The sequence below is a fragment of the Schistocerca serialis genome, chromosome 6, assembly GCF_023864345.2.
Source record: "Schistocerca serialis cubense isolate TAMUIC-IGC-003099 chromosome 6, iqSchSeri2.2, whole genome shotgun sequence".
Classification (NCBI taxonomy): Eukaryota; Metazoa; Arthropoda; class Insecta; order Orthoptera; family Acrididae; genus Schistocerca; species Schistocerca serialis.
In genome coordinates, this window is record NC_064643.1 from 201236824 (window position 1) to 201251862 (window position 15039).

At 44.5% G+C, this 15039-nt stretch overlaps 1 pseudogene; it reads left to right on the forward strand.

Moving 5' to 3' along the window:
* The first annotated feature begins 408 nt into the window (after positions 1–408).
* Positions 409–526, forward strand: LOC126485273 (5S ribosomal RNA; annotated as a pseudogene).
* Positions 527–15039: the final 14513 nt, after the last annotated feature.

Here is a 15039-nt window from a genome sequence, read left to right on the forward strand (position 1 = left end):
TTTCAACAGTTTTCATCACGGTCCGAAGATGCAGATTGTTGGCTGACAAACGTGTTGTCAAACATTACCGTTGACGTACGACATTTAAAGCGGCTGTACTTTCCCTCGGGAAAACGCAAGCGAAGGCTTCGTGATCGTTTGCATCCATTTAATTTAGTTAGCTGTTAAATCGCCGCTTTCAATGCTCAATTCTAGTTTCCCTATATTCTCATTACTTCGCAAATTACTCGTAGTTATAGCAGCATGCAAAGATGATTCTGTACCACAGACATTCGCTATCTTCGAATTTTTCTCTCTGTGAGGATACCATAAGAATGGTCGTGCACTTCTGGGAGGGTAGGACAATGAGAGTGTAGCCAGGCACAGAAGCATGCCTTCCAAACAATTGCTTCCTGCTTCTTATCGGTAGCCAACGGCCTTGCCGCAGTGGTAACACTGGTTCCCGTCAGATCACCGAAGTTAAGCGCTGTCGGGCTGGGCTAGTACTTGGATGGGTGACCATCCGGTCTGTCGAGCGCTGTTGGCAAGCGGGGTGCACTCAGCCCTTGTAAGCAAACTGAGGAGCTACTCGATTGAGAAGCAGCAGCTCCGGTCTCGGAGACTGACATACGGCCGGGAGAGCGGTGTGCTGCCCACATGCCCTCAATATCAGTATCCAGTACGCCTATGAACTGAGGATGACATGGCGGCCGGTCGGTACCGTAGGGCCTTAATGGCCTATTCAGGAGAATTTCATTTTATTTTAGTTCTTATCGGTAGCTTGCAGTCGTCCATCTGGTGTCGGATGGTGCGTCGCTGGATTGCTGATTGGTGAAATGATTCTCTTTATCTGCATTATCCGAAGTCATTGCTTATCTGCAAAGTTACTTCGTTAATAATTGGTTACGTAGTTATATTTCACGATTAAATTTTCACGTTCCTAAATTTACCGCGAATCGCAAATGGGTGTTCCACGTGCTATTGGAAATTGTTTGCGTCCTTGTGTAGTTCAAAAACGGCTCTGAGCACTATGGGACTTAACATCTATGGTCATCAGTCCCCTAGAACTTAGAACTACTTAAACCTAACTAACCTAAGGACAGCACACAACACCCAGTCATCACGAGGCAGAGAAAATCCCTGACCCCGCCGGGAATCGAATCCGGGAACCCGCCTTGTGTAGCCACTAGACTCGAAGCTTGGTACAACATGCGACTTTTGTCAGTTACTCCGAAGAGTTATACAGTCAGTTCAACCACTGTTTCCATAACTTAAGCGTATTAAATTCTCTGCATTGTCTATGGAAACATTGTTCACATGATAAGTATGCATCTGCACTTTTTCTAATGTCTTTTTTTGTATGCCATGGAGGCATGTATTTTTTTTCAGTCGATTTTACTCTGAAGGCTCTTCATATCAAAGTTAGGTCATAATGTTCTAAATATTACGAATCACGTTCTGTGCATGAATTTTTACATTAAAGGAAAAAGTGTGGCGCTGATATGAATTGCAGAGGCACTGTATTTGAAATGGTTCAAATGGCTCTAAGCACTATGGGACTTAATATCTGAGCTCATCAGTCCCCTAGACTTAGAAATACATACATCTGTTAACCTAAGGACATCACACACATCCATGCCCGAGGCAGGATTCGAACCTGCGACCGTAGCAGCAGCGCGGTTCCGGACTGAAGCGCGCAGAACCGCTCGGCCACAGCGGCCGGCACACTGTTTTTGATTCAACAGAAGAGAATATATTACGTGTTTAGCTATAATGATTACAGTTGGCGTTTACACTCCGTGACCGAGTTGTTAACACACTTCCACTATTGCTAGCACCTTACATTAAATGATTTTTTTGTGTTCACTTACGTTCAGTTTCATACTAGTCTGCCCACTATTTGGCGTTGCGCCATTTGAATAAGTGTGTGGTGGCACAGTAAGTTCAATATTTTGCTGTAGTTAGTTTGCATTCATTGGTTGACTTTGCGTGGCTTGTAACTTAATCTGTGAAAGAGACAGCTTCTTCAAAATCGGGGCATGTTAGGATTCACTTTCACTACTAATCTAAACTTTAAACTGAGCAGTCTAATTTAAGCTATTATGTTCTTCTACAATTTCTCAGTGACTGCATGCTTCCTTCAGCCAACGTTGTCAGTATTCTTTATCTCTCACACATACACTATTTGGCCAAAAGTCTGCCGAAGAACCTCTAGGCGCGTGCTGCGTTGCACGAAGCTATGCAGAGAAGGTTAGATACACTACGTCGAAATGACAGTCGTTACTCCTCTCGAACTAAAACAACATGGAGAGATGTAAGAGATTTAGAACGGGAAATAATTGATCCGTGGCTCTGAAACGTCTGCCTCAATGTTTTTTTTTTAGTAATCGCTCTACGCAAATAATGGAGTGTTTCTGTGTTTCTTTGAAAATGGCACTGCCAGTTCCCTGCCCCCTCCCCCTCATTGAACCTCACCGTTCTCACCATTTCTAAGGACTAAGGACCTCTGCGGCGACGGGATGTCAGGCTATTAGACTCCATCTTTCTTATAAAAATGCGCAGTATACGCGGGTGGTGTACGTTGGCCGGGGAAGGGGGGGGGGGGGGGCTTTGAGAGCTTCCACAAACGTCTGCCCTAGTGAAGCAAACGTTAGCAAACACATAACTCGTGTATATTTCAGTGTGTATGTCATTTAAAGCGCTCAGTATGTTGATCTTGAGCACCAAAATGTGCTAAAAAGCGAAATATTGCACGTTTAACTTCATTCTAACTTCTCGCACCACAGACATGTTACATAGCATTTCATATCCGCTTCAGTCGTCGATTTCTTCTTCTAGAATATTTGTTTCAATTTTCCCCACTAATAATTGTAAATATATCCAGCATGCACGCCAGCTCGTGTTCCCGAACGACTTATCCTAAGGCATCTAAATTTCCTGTGAAGCAGACCTGTAATTATCGGTGTGGTATGGGTGACATATCAATCGTGCTGTTACCACATGGCCTGCCTTATTTTCAGCAGCATTTCTTTCAGTAAATGCGGCTTCTTATCTGTTAAGAACTGTACATAACTGTGAATATTTCTAGTCCCACGAATAAAACAGGTACCAATTATGCGATACTTCAAAAGCTCGCACCCTACGTTGACTGACCAAGGTCGATTTTTATCCAGTTCTTGCAACCAGCAAGGATTTTCAACTGACCAGTGGAGCATATTGCGGTGACTGACATGTTCGTGATTGTAAACGGTCCTCTGTAAACAAAATCTCGCATAGAGACTCCATATCACACTCCAGTTTCTGTAAATGCCTTTCCGAGAATCGTATCCGCTTTTGAATGTCATTGCCATGAAGCTACCGATCAAACGAAATCTGGAAACAATAAAACTATTTGGGATGTAATATTCACATAACATACTTTTCGCCCATCTAGCTCAAATAAACAAGTTGTCTCTTAATTTCATATGGATTATGTTTTACTGCTGCTGAAATGTTAGTTGCATTTCTCTCATCAGCTGTTGTTCTGTTTCGTTCGCGTATTTTATTCCTGCAGTTTCTTAAATTTTGATACTGTTTGATAAGATAAGACGTGAGGGCTTAGCACGATCAAGAGGGCAAGCCTACAACCGCATCGCTGCTCTAATAGTTTGACGGCATTTACCGTAAACCAAAACCACCGCCCATTTTTTCGTCTGACATATACATTGAGCATTGAGGCAGTCCGAATTGCTTCGCGGTCAAGTTTTTTGATCGCTACAACAGCAGAGCACGAGCTGACGAACGTCAAGTAGACAGGTAAACACACGAACCATACCTGTTGTCACCGGTCCTTGAGATATTGAATACTACTGACTCTGGCCTCGAATTGACGTCCCAACTGGCCCCACACATATTCTGTCGGGGAGAGATTGGGGATCTTGCTGGTCGTGAGAGTACCGCAACATGACGCATACAGATCACAGAGACATGTGCTGTTGGTGGTCGAGATTGTCCAGTTGAAGAAAATGGTGCCACAATAACACAGGAGGACGCAGGATATCCGTGAGCCGGCCGGGGTGGCCGAGCGGTTCTAGGCGCTACAGTCTGGAACCGCGTGACCGCTACGGTTGCAGGTTCGAATCCTGCCTCGGGCATGGATGTGTGTGATGTCCTTAGGTTAGTTAGGTTTAAGTAGTTCTAAGTTCTAGGGGACTGATGACCTTAGAAGTTAAGTCCCATAGTGCCCAGAGCCATTTGAACCATTTTTGATATCCGTGATGTAGAATCCGCGCAGGATACAGTAACAAATGTGCAGTGACCTGTTTTCGTCCAAAGAGCTGGACGAATTCATACGTTTGTTCAGAAGAGGAGACCGACAGTCTCTGCCACGTTTCGACCGGTCGGAGAAGACAGAATCCAGGCGCACGCCCTGCAATCTGTCACAAACAATTTTTGGGATACTAGTCTGTAAGAAAATCATTTTTTAGTTATTTGTAGCTTTATATGTCAGTTTCATGATGATGTGACCATCATTTCGTTAATGGTCGTAGTTATTGTGATATTTACATAGAAGTAAGACACTACGAGAAATTCAAAAAAGTTTGCAATGAAAAATAGGGGTCGCTGTGACTTTGCGTGTGGTGCATATTACATAATACGTTGCCGCACACGAAATTTGGCTAACATACCGAATTTTTCTTTAGACTTGGTTGGAGGCCTCTATCTGTCATCAATCTCGAGAAAATTTATTTGAGGTAGTACACTCATTTGCGATCGCGCCGCAACATCGGTAAAATCAGAGTGAAATATACAGAACATTCCTCATATTTTATAACCGATTTGAGATATCGAAAAGAGATTTTGGCAAACGATAGCAAACAAGGAGGAGAGTATTTTTCCATGCGTTTATCATGCAAAACTTCATTATCTACTATGTTGTCCCACTAACTACAGACTTTTTCAAAGAAAGAATGTAATTTTTAAGGGCGATCGATACCTGGTGAAACAAGAAGTGCTGTTGTTTTGGGAACAACATAATTGAGCACATTACACGTCTATTTTGTATCGAAGATATGCTTTTTCATAGAGAATTCTCGCGCAATTGTGTCTCCACATCATGTTAATGAAGTGACAGTTTGTAAGCTCCGCTGTGTTTTGGCAAAAGAAGCAAATTTTGACATGGCAACAAGATAAATGTGTAGGTTTCACTCAAAATTCGCCACTCATGACACTTCTCTGAAAATTACAACTGGTTAACAAGCCAAGGGAATACAAATTGCTGGAGTTTCAGTGGAATTAGATACTAACCAAAGCAGAAGTGACAGATCTTTTTGAATGGTCACCATACAACAGTGGGCGTTGAGGGGCTCCAGTTAATATCTACAAAAACTGTGAGAATCAGCTGAGAACAACACTTCCCCTCCAGCACTTGGAATTTCCCCTACAGCGCCTGCCCGTAGTTCCCACCACTACCGTTCTCGCCACAGTTGCCCTGCCGACTGCGCTCGGTATTTTGCAACAAGCCTACCGTTACACCATCAGAGTTCCCTGTCACTACCTGTCGTGGCCAAAAGTCATACCCAACGACTACACACAACATTGCGCCAGGAATAGCACCCCTGTGCCTCTCCAAAACACTGGAAGACTGGGATCTTTGCCTCAGATCTTCACCATAGTCGCCACCGATGATCAACTGCAGCAGTGCAGAATCGCGATCCACTTTTGAACAAAATGCAACGCCATTTATCAGCAGTCCATACATCTCAGACACACAGCCACTCCAAACAGCGGTTTTTGCTGTGATGTCAACGGAAAACTGTCCGTCGCCAGTAGCTGAGTAGTCAGCGCGACAGAATGTCAATCCTAAGTGCCCGGGTTCGATTCCCGACTGGGTCGGAGACTTTCTCCGCTCAGGGACTGTGTGTTGTGTTGTCGTAATCATCATAATTTCATCCCCGTCGACGCGCAAGTCGCCAAACTGGCGTAAAATCGAAAGACTTGCACCCGGCGAACGGTCTACCCGACGGGAGGCCCTAGTTACACAACATTTACATTTAATGGAAAACTAACCAACGGGTGTTAACACCTGGTACTTCAGACTGCTTAACGTATTTACAGTTCGTTGATGGCCTCCATTTGTCATTCATCCTCATCAAATTTCTGCTTTTCTTCTAAAATATGTAAAATATTTTATGTCTTTCTATTTGTCCTCCTTTTTACTGCTATAATTCATTTTTAAAATTTTCTCTCCTCCTACCTACCGTCCATCTTCCTCCTTTTTCAGCCAAAAATAATTCTTAGACTCTTTTTAGATATAACATGATGATTGTTAGCTTATACTTCATCTGTTTGCTATGTGCATATATTGTGTACAGGTACCCCACCTATCGATATTTCCTATTTCGTGCACTGCGACTATTTTTTGCAGTTGCTGGATGGCACACGCCATTTACGGGCCACTTCACTGCCTTTTAGTTCCATGTACATTTTAATGTTACGTTAAATCCAACTTCAGTGGGAATGTTTTTAATGGATTTTAGTTGTATTTACTGATGATCACACGTACAATGTTCCTTGACGTGAGCTTCTTCGCTTTGTCGTCGCCAGTGTGTGAGTCTACACGTAAGTGATTTTGGTTTATTATATTTTCATCCAGTGGTTTTGTACATTCCTGCATCTTGATCATTCTTTTTAATTTTGATGTAAAAAGTACCTCAGTAGATTCATGTAGGGAGACTGGGGCAGGTTGGGCCACATTATTCCCTGATTTTTTCCAGCTTGTGTTTTAAAAGTTACCATTGGTCTTCTCATGTGGAAACATGGGTACTTTGTTTCAGCATCTTCAAATCTAAGTAATTATGATGCCTCGCTGATTTTCTTTTCATAAACAGTACTTCGTGCAATACTACCACCAGATCCAACCTACCCCACCCTTGGGGCAAGTTGGCCCATATGATTTTATGATTTAAATAGTTGCGAAAGTAGTTATTTATCCGAAAATAAATCGAAATTAATACTCACAGATTATTTTAATATAAATTCCGACATTTTTATGGAAAAAACTATGTTATAATAAAAGTTTGATAGAAAAGTATGTCCAGAACTTTTATCGGATTTCGTCTGAATACCATATACGATCTTCACAGTTCAAAAATTCTTCAAAAAGACTTCTTTCGCTTCATTTTTAACACATGACGAATGTACCCACCGCTTACAACTTGTTCATTGAATCCTTTCATCACCTGGACTGCTGTGAGAAAATGGTTTCAGACACAGGACGCGCCCTCATCTTCTTCGTCTTGAAGAACCTTCTTAGGAATACTTACATCCTTTCTGCGTTTTATTTAAGGAGCTTTATCATGTAATTTAAACTAATTATAGAATATCCACATCTCCCTTTTCTGTCTGTGGAGGCTTGTTTACCGCATTGTAACGCATCTTTCATTGCAGTGTCTGTCAGAATTGCTGAAGTTTTTTGCCGTTAGTATCCTGTCTTTTTTTCTTGATTGCCATTTTCCAAATGGCAGGACTTCTTCAGGCATTGGATGGTACGGTTGGTCACCCGAAGTGACGTTCGACGTAATAGGAGTTGTTTCGACAGCATAGGCCTACCATCGTGTTCTTGTGCAATTGAAGGGCCAGCTTCAGCAGCGAAAATACAACAAACAGCATTAGCATCACGCCTGTCTTTTACGTGCAAAAGTATCGGTGAAAATAAAAAAATAAATACAAATAAAAATCGCATACTTGTTACCGGTTTAAAATCAATGCAAGATACAATTTGCTTACGTAAATATTGCATTGGATACAGGGGATTGGTACCATTAGAGTTTAACTGACTGTCATCATCAAAGAAGTTACAGCCTTTGTAGACAAGAATGGAGAATATGTCATTCTAATCTTGACCGAGACATGAACACAGAGTAAATGTCACGTCTGACAGTGCAGTAGTAAACCAAATGAAAAGTTAAAAGTTGAAGAGTAACTAAATATGAATTGCGCAAGCCAGGGAGAGCGGTTCCGCCCCATTGTCATATTGTAACTATTTTAGTTCGTTTACGAAAACATTTTAAACATTTATCGCTGTAAACAGTGTCAAAATAATCCTGAATCTATGGACTTTAATAATTGTATTTATTTGTTTAGTAAGAATGTTTTTTCAAGTACACAACAAATCATCTTGAGTAACCAAAATTTACTTCCACTTCCACTTGCCTGTTCCCGCTCGACAGTTTCACTGCATTGACATGTTCGTGGTAAGACGACGGCGTTTTTGCTACTAACCTCCCTGGTCGATGGCGTATCCTGGTGGCAATTTAACGAAATAATACCAATTACCCATTGTGTACGTATGACGAATGTGCTCCGGTCTCCCCTACGTCTGAAGATCACAATTTTACAATTGAAAACAAGGTCAAGGGTAGTTAACAAACATTTATACCTGCAATTGCTTGGTTGATTTTCTCAAATGATTCATTTACATTCTTCATTGCTGAATGTAATAGTTTCAAAAGTTTAAAACGTCAATTCCCTAGTCTGGCTGCTGTTTTTCTCCGACCAAAAGTGCGGAGAGACACAGAATATTGGACGGAGTCCATTACTTCTTCTCGGGTGGCAGGCACACGGTTGAAAATGTTACGATGACCTTAGTGCACACCACGGCAATACTCCATTGTGATGGTGTAAATGGGCTGCTTCTACGTTGGCAGCGCTGTGTAGCGCTTTGCGTTGGATCTCTGCGCTTTCTTTGTAAGAGAGACTGTGGCTGGTCAGACTCGTTGTTGGAAGTTAATCGCCAGTACTGATGGGCAGTTCTAAGTTAGTCGCCACCAGTGTTGGAAGTACTATTGGGCAGTTGAAAGTTAGTCTCCAGCAGCGATGCAAGTTAGATGTGAGAAGTTAGCATTGATGGAGGGTAGAGGTCTGAAGTGTTAGTATAGGCTAACGATCTGTACAGGTTCGACTTGGAGACTGAATATTATTCATGATTACATACCTTTGTACTAGATGTCAATGACGATTTATATTCGTGTTTGAACTGGATGTCACATTATTAACTTAAAAAAAAATACATTATTTGGTTTGCAACAAAATCTTTCCTTTGCTAACCACAAGCCTATTAGTAGTTGGTGGCTTTAGTAGTTAGAATCTTTTATTTAGCTGGCAGTGCTGACGTCGCTGTATTGCAGTGGTTCGCGTAATGAAGATTTTTGTGAGGTAAGTGCTTAATGAAATGTATAGGTTCTTGTTAAGATTTCTTTTTGTCAGGGCCATCCTTTTGAATTAATTATTTGAAGTCAGATTGTAATTTTTTTGAGCAGTCAGATTGCGTTGCGCTAGAATATTGTGGGTCAGTGTTGACACGATAAGTGAAGAGAAAGTAGGCTCAGTGCGTTCAGTTTTACTCAGCTGTTTCAGAATCAAATGACATAGAAGTTTCATCTTCTCACTCATTCTGCAATTTAGGTACAGACACATTTAAATAAAGAAGTTTCAGTGGTCACACGCGAAGGAGTCTTGAGGATGAGTGTGCCTGCCCCACGTTCCCATGCAGTCCAACATGGGGCCACCATGCGAATGATCCACAGATTTGGATATTGGAGGCTCAACCATCCAGTCAAATGGAGATGCACAATGAGGTCCTTTCAAACTCTGTCAGTTGCTGATAACGCTGTCTCACACTGGTACACGACATATAAGTTCCCTTCAGAGTGATCATGCAACATCTCGTGCCGTTCATCCCTTTATATATTCTGCCACTGCCAGTAACAACGCTAATGCACTGTGGTACCTGTCATAGAGAATTGCATCTCTAAACATTAATACATCCACCCACGGCCTGCACATGTACGAAAATACAGCGACATCTGCCCACGTATTTTGTGCGCTCCACATTTTTGGAAGACAGTGTAGTTCAGCTTGTCTTTCTTATCTGCCTCTCCTAATACGAGGTCGCTTGGGATGCCGTAACAATCTTTGCGAGTATATACCAGAAGCGGTCCAGTCATATCACAGCAAAGCTGTTGCTCTCCTGATTTCGTCAGTGCGTTTCCAAGTAAAAACGCTTCTCCACCTGAGAACTGTTTCGATTCCATGTCTCGATTCGAGGCCTTATAGCCTGGTTCCCGTAGTTTGTCAGTTCGAGAGTAAAAGTTGGTGAGACTTAGTTTCGATACGGTCTGAAGACATTGTTGCAGAAGTGGTCGGGCGTCTGGTCACTAGTTCGGGCCACTAGGAAGCGTTCACAGTTCAAATAAACGTGGTCGAAAACCGCCAAAAACCCGACATCTGGAGTACAAGAGACCAATTGAATACACCTGAAGGATTCATACATGGTTTAAAAACACTGAAAATCGGAAGTAACGCCAAATGGTAACTTAAGCCCACAAAATTCTTGCTGCAGAAGTTGTTTCTAACCTGAAAAACAAAAGAATAACAAGGGATATATATAGGACGAGGCATAACATCGATCAATTTTAACAAGCGTGCGAATCAAGCTGCGACGGAGAGAAGTGGAGGGTATAGCGTCAGTTACGTTTGGGGCGAAATAGCATTTAATCAGAATGGAGCGCTGGACCCAACAGCACCGTGTTTACGCTATCAAAGCATTTTATCAAAACGGTAGTTCGTACCAGCAACACGTCGTGCGTTCCGTAATCATTCCAACGTTAATCGTAATCTGCCGGTGCCATTTGCCTGTGAAATTAAAAAGTGGACTGAGAACTTTGAGGAGACTGCATCAACGGCAAAGAAGAAAACTGGGAGACCAAAACCTGTGCGCACATCTGAAAACATGGAAATTGTAGGAGCTGCCATTGAGAGAAGCCCTCGTCGCTGAGCTCGCCGGCATAACGCTACACTTGGGACTTCAAACAGAACGGTAAGAAGAATTTCACACCAAGATTTTCACTTTCACCCCTAAAAAATCCAAATGGTTCATGCCCTTAAGGAAACGGATTATGTGAGCCGAAGCCAGTTCTGCTTAGAATTTTTGGACATGATTAATCAAGACGAGGGCATTGTTAACCGTTTGTGGATGAGTGCTGAAGCTCACTTTCACCTCTCCGTTTATGTGAACAAGCAGAACATTCGATTTCGGAGTGACGTTAATCCTAGAGAATTGCATCAGCAACCACTGCACTCCGCAAAAGTTACTGTGTGCCGCGCCATGTCTTCATTAGGGATCATAAGACCCACACTTATCTGAAGATGGCTTTGGCACATCTGTAACAGTGATTTCGCAGAGATACGCAGACATGCTGGAAAACTTTTTTACTGCACAACTAGCTCACTACGAAGTGAACCATGAGACGTTTTTCCAGCAGGACAGAACAACTTTCCGCACTGCTCGAGTGAGCATGAATATTGTCAGCCATTTATTTCCAAATCATGTTATCTTCCGCAACAGGGATACTCCATGGCCTTCTCTTTCACCGTACCTCACAACATTTGACTTTTTCTTGTGGGGTTATCTGAAAAGCAAAGCTTACCAAGATAAACCTCCTCGAACAATTGGGAGCCCTGTAAGAGCGGATCTGACAGGAAGTTGTTCAAATCCCACTGGCAAAGCGCACAATGTGATGAGCCATTTCAGGGTCCGGCTGGAGGAATGTGTGTATCTAAATAGACGCCATCTTACTGGAGTTATTGTCAAAATATAACCGATGTTTTACTATTGCATAAAATGTTTTTCATGCGTTTTAAAACTACGAAACAAAAAATTTTAACGAAGTGTTTTTATTTAACACTCTTTTAAAAATCGCTCTTTATTATGCCTCACCTTATACACTCCTGGAAATTGGAATAAGAACACCGTGAATTCATTGTCCCAGGAAGGGGAAACTTTATTGACACATTCCTGGGGTCAGATACATCACATGATCACACTGACATAACCACAGGCACATAGACACAGGCAACAGAGCATGCACAATGTCGGCACTAGTACAGTGTATATCCACCTTTCGCAGCAATGCAGGCTGCTATTCTCCCATGGAGACGATCGTAGAGATGCTGGATGTAGTCCTGTGGAACGGCTTGCCATGCCATTTCCACCTGGCGCCTCAGTTGGACCAGCGTTCGTGCTGGACGTGCAGACCGCGTGAGACGACGCTTCATCCAGTCCCAAACATGCTCAATGGGGGACAGATCCGGAGATCTTGCTGGCCAGGGTAGTTGACTTACACCTTCTAGAGCACGTTGGGTGGCACGGGATACATGCGGACGTGCATTGTCCTGTTGGAACAGCAAGTTCCCTTGCCGGTCTAGGAATGGTAGAACGATGGGTTCGATGACGGTTTGGATGTACCGTGCACTATTCAGTGTCCCCTCGACGATCACCAGTGGTGTACGGCCAGTGTAGGAGATCGCTCCCCACACCATGATGCCGGGTGTTGGCCCTGTGTGCCTCGGTCGTATGCAGTCCTGATTGTGGCGCTCACCTGCACGGCGCCAAACACGCATACGACCATCATTGGCACCAAGGCAGATGCGACTCTCATCGCTGAAGCGGACACGTCTCCATTCGTCCCTCCATTCACGCCTGTCGCGACACCACTGGAGGCGAGCTGCACGATGTTGGGGCGTGAGCGGAAGACGGCCTAACGGTGTGCGGGACCGTAGCCCAGCTTCATGGAGACGGTTGCGAATGGTCCTCGCCGATACCCCAGGAGCAACAGTGTCCCTAATTTGCTGGGAAGTGGCGGTGCGGTCCCCTACGGCACTGCGTAGGATTCTACGGTCTTGGCGTGCATCCGTGCGTCGCTGCGGTCCGGTCCCAGGTCGACGGGCACGTGCACCTTCCGCCGACCACTGGCGACAACATCGATGTACTGTGGAGACCTCACGCCCCACGTGTTGAGCAATTCGGTGGTACGTCCACCCGGCCTCCCGCATGCCCACTATACGGCCTCGCTCAAAGTCCGTCAACTGCACATACGGTTCACGTCCACGCTGTCGCGGCATGCTACCAGTGTTAAAGACTGCGATGGAGCTCCGTATGCCACGGCAAACTGGCTGACACTGACGGCGGCGGTGCACAAATGCTGCGCAGCTAGCGCCATTCGACGGCCAACACCGCGGTTCCTGGTGTGTCCGCTGTGCCGTGCGTGTGATCATTGCTTGTACAGCCCTCTCGCAGTGTCCGGAGCAAGTATGGTGGATCTGACACACCGGTGTCAATGTGTTCTTTTTTCCATTTCCAGGAGTGTATATACAAGAGCCAAAGAAACTAGTGCACCTGCCTAACATCGTGCAGTGCTCCCGCGAGCACGCGTAAGTACCATGATATCTGTAGAGCTGTCGATAAATCCGTAAGAGCACGTTACAACGCATCCCAGATAGGCTCAATAATGTTCGTCTCTGTTGAATTTTGTGGCCAACGGAAGTGTTTAAACACAGAGGAGTGTTCCTCGAGCCACTCTGTAGCAATTCTGGACGTTTGGGGTGTCGCACATACGGTCCACGGGTCGCAACACATCTGAAATGTAACGTCCACTGTTCAAAGTGCCGTCAATGCGAACAAGAGGTGACCGAGACGTGTAACCAATGGCACCCCATACTATCACGCTGGGTGATACGCCAGTATGGCGATGACGAATACACGCTTCCAATGTGCGTTCACCAAACATGGATGCGACCATCATGAGGCTGTAAACAGAACCTGTATTCGTCCGAAAAAATGACGTTTTGCGATTCGTGCACCCAGGTTCGTCGTTGAGTTCACCATCGCAGGCGCTCCTGTCTGTGATGCAGCGTCAAGGGTAACCGTAGCCGTGGCCTCCGAGCTGATAGTCCGTGCTGCTGTAAATGTCGTTGAACTGTTCGTGCAGATGGTTGTTGTCTTGCAAACGTCCCCATCTGTTGACTTAGGGATCGAGACGTGGCTGCACGATCCGTTACAGCCATGCGGATAAGATGCCTGTCATCTCGACTGCTAGTGATACGAGGCCGTTAGGATCCAGCACGGCTTTCCGTATTATCTTCCTTAACCCACCGATTCCATATATTGGATGTCGACCAACGCGAGCAGCAGTGTCCCTATACGATAAACCGCAATCGCGATAGGCTACAATCCGACCTTTATCAAAGTCTGAAACCTGATGGTTACGCATTTCTCCTCCTTACATGAGGCATCACAACAACATTTCACCAGGCAACGCCGGTCAGCTGCTGTTTGTGTATGAGAAATCGGTTGGAAACTTTCCTCATGTCAGCACGTTGTAGGAGTCGCCACCGTTGCCAACGTTGTGTGAATGCTCAGAAAAGCTAATCAAAAAAATGGTTCAAATGGCTTGAGCACTATGGGACTTAACATCTATGGTCATCAGTCCCTAGAACTTAGAACTACTTAAACCTAACTAACCTAAGGACATCACACAACACCCAGCCATCACGAGGCAGAGAAAATCCCTGACCCCGCCGGGAATCGAATCCGGGAACCCGGCCGTGGGAAGCGAGAACGCTACCGCACGACCACGAGATGCGGGCAAAAGCTAATCATTTGCATACCACAGCATCTTTTTCCTGTCGGTTAAATTTCGCGTCTGCAGCACGTCATCTTCGTAGTATAGCAATTTTAATGGCCAGCAGTGTATTATGAAAACACAAACTGTGTTAGAACAACATTTGTGGGAGCAACGAGAACTGCTTAAATTCCATTCGTGGCAGACGACGCAACAGTATTTTGTTTCTATGCATGCACACTCTTTAGCGTACTAGAGTCTTATAACTCTCCTCGGCACAACGGAGTTATCACTGACGTCATCGTCCCATTCGTGACGTGGATGGCGTGGAGATACCTCTGTTTTGACCAGAAAGTCGCTCTAGTAAAACGAGCTTTGATCTACAATGGACACGCAATGAAGCCTGCTCTACATTGTAAACTCTGCGCACTCTCCGCCTGTGATCTGACAGTAGCGATAAATAAGGGTGTCACCGGACGAACGGCCGGACATGTCACCGGGTCGTTATCTATAGTGGAGAACTTGCTCACGACTTTATACCGAAACACTTTATAAGGGGCCAACGGGCGAGTTGCTTCGGCCGTGCGGACCGGAAGTGCCGCCATTTCTGTCGCGGCGG